This window comes from Pteropus alecto, unplaced genomic scaffold (genome assembly GCF_000325575.1).
Source record: "Pteropus alecto unplaced genomic scaffold, ASM32557v1 scaffold19, whole genome shotgun sequence".
In the NCBI taxonomy this organism is placed as follows: Eukaryota; Metazoa; Chordata; class Mammalia; order Chiroptera; family Pteropodidae; genus Pteropus; species Pteropus alecto.
Genome location: NW_006442490.1, coordinates 909,526 through 913,559, shown reverse-complemented (window position 1 = coordinate 913,559; position 4,034 = coordinate 909,526). Strand labels below are relative to the sequence as shown.

The following is a 4,034-nucleotide window of genomic DNA, read 5'->3' as shown; positions in this document are numbered from 1 at the left end:
CCCATAGGCTCCTTAAATTATTATTATAGTCTTGGCTTCTTTTTTCTTGCCATTCTGATTGAGTGTCCTTGGCTTTCTCATCTTCTACATAGGTCATTTGATCCTCTTCTTTATTCACTTCGTTTATTCCATTTAATATACTTCTCATCTCAGATAATGTGTTCTTCATTTCTGACTGGTTCCCTTTTATAATTTCCATTTCTATTTTTATGGGTTTTTTTTTTTATCTCTTTGTTGAAGTTCTCACTGAATTCATCTACATTTCTCATAAGTTCATTGAGCATCTTTATAACCAGTGTTTTGAACTCTGCATCTGTTAGATTACTTGACTCCATTATTTCTGGATCTCTGTTCTCTTCTCTCATATGGTTTCTGCTTCTTTGTCTTCCCATTTTGGCTGCCTTTCTGTGTCTGCTTCTATGAACTAAGCAAAGTTCTTAAGTCTCCCGGTCTTATTAGTGTGGCTTTGTGTGGTCAGTGTCGAGTGACACAGTCCTGAGAGGGGTTCAGCTGCAGGCCAAGTTTAGCCCCAGCCTGTGCCCCTCTGGGACCCCGTGTTAAGATTCAGCAAGCAATGAACAGATGCTGTGCCTATAGTTGCCTCATGAGGCCACACCAGAAACCGAGGCCAGCTGCCACCAGTGTGAGTCTAGGCACTGCTCAGCAAGGAGCACCTGACTTGTTGAATACACCTAGCCCTCTGGGACCACCTGTTAAGATTCAGCAAGCAATGAACAGATGCTGTGCCTATAGTTGCCTCAAGAGGCCACACCAGAAACCGAGGCCAGCTGCCACCAGTGTGAGTCTAGGCACTGCTCAGCAAGGAGCACCTGACTTGTTGAGGATACACCTAGATGTGGCTTCGGTGGGGCTATGAGTTGGGGAGGCAGAGTTTCAGGTAATCCTCTGGGTGGAGCAACCTCTGTTATCCAGTTTTGCGACGCCTCCTCTATGGTGGCGCTGAGTCCTTCAACTGGGGTGGGGGGAAGAGGGCTCAACAATGGAACAATGGATACCACCAGCACTTCTGTACAGAGTAAGTTTCCCCTCGGCCCTCACTCCGTGTCCCGCTGTAAATCCCTGGTGCCCTCTGCACAGCCTACCCAGCGCCGATGCTCAGAGCGAGCAGGTCCATCACCACGAAAGTTTCTTTGTAGACACGGCCCTTTTAAGAGTTGTCTGTAGCTGCTGTCTAGCTGGCTGTCGCTGCTGCTGCCACAGCAATGTCCGCCTCAGCCAGACCAGGCAGCCCCACGTCCTCACCCCGTCCTACCTTCTGCCGTTGCAGGGTGCTTTCTTGGACTTCTCCGTAGTTGTATGGCTTGTTCATCTAGATCCCAGGTGATTTTTCCTTGCTGTTTGCTCCTTGTTTCTGTCACAACTTTGATTTTGTTGCCACAGGGATGAACAGACCCTCTATCATCTATGCCATTTTTTTCTGCTCCCTTCCTGTAACTTTCTGTTTCAAAAACCCATAAACCCTGGGTATTTTTTCTTTGAGTTTCAGACATTCTCCTTTGGTGTATAAATGTGAAGGGGATGTTAAATGATGCAAATGTAGTTTCTTGCCAAACAAAGCTAGTTGTACATGGCCACCTAACTGCCTCTGCAGGCATCCTGATGTCACTGAAACATTTAATATTAAAGACAAATTCCTGTTTTTGTTAATATAATTCATGGTCTTTTACAGCTCAAACTATTCATGCAACATATAGCACTGCAGTGGGAGAGAAAGCAACTAAAATACTAAAATAATTTATCCTATCACCCAACTGTCTTTTTCCTCATTCTTATATTGCTTTGGGATTTTAATGGGACCTTGAGGATAGGGATCGAGGGAACTAGAGATGAGAAGAAAGGAGGAAGAAAAAGATGCAAATACTGTTCCTAAGTTTTCACAACTTAAGTGAGCCTGGCTATTTCAATGATCATTTGCCTACTGGCTTCAAAGTCTGCCTCTTTTTTTCTTTCAGTTCTCTTTTTGCAGTAGGCGCTTAACTATTTTTGCTTTAAGAGGTTCTTGGTGCCACTGATTCCTGCAATCTCAGGTGGGAATAGCATCAATCCTAGAAGAAACGTGCCTATGCTCAACACCCTGGGGCCAGGGCATTTATAACTACCTGCCTCGCTTTGTGTCCCTAAACACAGATGTTGAAACCATCTTTTCTGAAAGACAACTGCCTTTCTCAGTTAGTGCTGTCAAAATGGCTAACATGTTTAAAAGGTACCCACAAAGAAAACACTTTTTTTCCCTTATGTTTCCTGGTATTCACTGTCTTCCTGAAACAGAGACTGTGCAATGCCTAATAAAAAGCTAAATTTGCTGAGTATTTATACCCTCATAAAGTAGCCCTAGTGAAAGTCATCTAACTGGAAGGAATTGCATAGGTAACAGTGCTAGAACCTCAAACACATAGTCTTCTAAACTTTGGCTAATGGGCCCTAGCAGGTTACCATCCCAGAAGTTTACCACAAAAGTAAAATGCAAGGCTAATGAATTTAAAAAATGATGCCAGGAATAAACACTAACCTTTGGCATTCTCTTGCCAGTGAACAAATATCACAGACAACTCAGCAGGCTCTCAGGTAGGCAAGTCAACAAAAAGCACAAGCAGTACTAAGCCAGTCCCAATGCATACATTTCCCCCCAAAATCCAAAGAATATTGCTGGGATGTAAATCATCCATAAAGTAGGAAAATGAACAAAATGGTACCCGCAGGTATAAGCAAGATGCTTTTTCACCTGGGTTACATCATACTATTGTGGGCTCCATCAACAACAAACAGAAAAAGCTTGAGAAATATAGCTGATATCTTTAGCAGGGATAAAAAAGCTACTATCCAAAGGCAAATTACAAACCTCAGGCACTCTGGTCTGAATAGATGAAGGTTGAGAAGGGATATAATCAGTCTCTAAATAATAATGGATATTGACAAGGTGAAGTGAACCCATTCACCAAATCCTAATACAGTAGAGATATGAGAGACTTTCTAAACTAAACAAAGATAAGCTTAAAACAGATTAAAATGAATGATAGAGTGGAAAGGAAGCAGCAGGTTTAAATATATGGAATGCATTACATTATTCAAACCAAGAGGTGCTAATGGCTGAAAATACACAATTTCCCCAAAACAGAGTTAGAAACATTCATAAGATTTAATTCATAATGACTTATTGAATGAGCGTAATTTCTAAATAGACTCTGCTCTTCAGAAGCAGACCCTTGGAAAGCATAGAAATGACCCAGTTCTAATTATGATACCTAAGAAGAGCTCCCAAGGTTTACCTGGGTTCCAATTTGTACCAAAAAAAAAAATCACTAAATCACAATGACATATTTCCGATTGTCAAGGAACAAGATTATTCTCATTTGCTTTTTCAAGAATAATTTACAACCTTCCCATTCCATGTTCCATAGTCATCTGCTGGCTGCCCTATCTTTTGCAATTGCATTTTGGAAGTGCATAAACCATCCAATTTCTTTATCTCACGGAAACTACTTTTTTCTGTGAACTTTTATTTTTTTGACCAATAACTTGTTGAACATTAAATGTCATATTATCTTGGTTTTGCTTCAACCCGTTTATTCCATGCAATTTTTTAAAGATTTTATTATGTCGCTGAACCCTAATCTTTCCATTTCATCCTTATATTTCTTTCACTATAAGTTCCCTATATACAACTATCCTACTTTTTCTTACTAAGCCCTCTGATTGAGGTCCCTTCCATATTTATTGAGGACAAACTAAAAAGAAATAGCTGTAAGCCACAAAATAAAATATTTCAGTTAGACATGACAGTTGCATTTAGAATGATGCTATGTAAGTAATATGTTGGATAATAGGCAATGTTTTTATTCTCTACCCAGCACGGAACAGGTTGCAGGAAATTAGGCTAGCTTCTCAGCAGCTCAAGTCAGACCATTACAGTATGACTTCATTATTTAGTTTGAAAGTAAATTTCAAAAACAGACTCACCCATAGTCAATGTAAGAATAAAGACTTTCCAAGTCACATATAAATGAGTTATTCAT

At 40.4% G+C, this 4,034-nt stretch overlaps 1 protein-coding gene across 1 annotated transcript in view; it reads right to left on the bottom strand.

Annotated features, from left to right (window-relative positions):
- GPC3 (glypican 3) overlaps positions 1 to 4,034 on the bottom strand; it is a 427,782-nt gene that overhangs the window by 323,044 nt on the left and 100,704 nt on the right. The gene's annotated exons all lie outside the window — the stretch shown is intronic.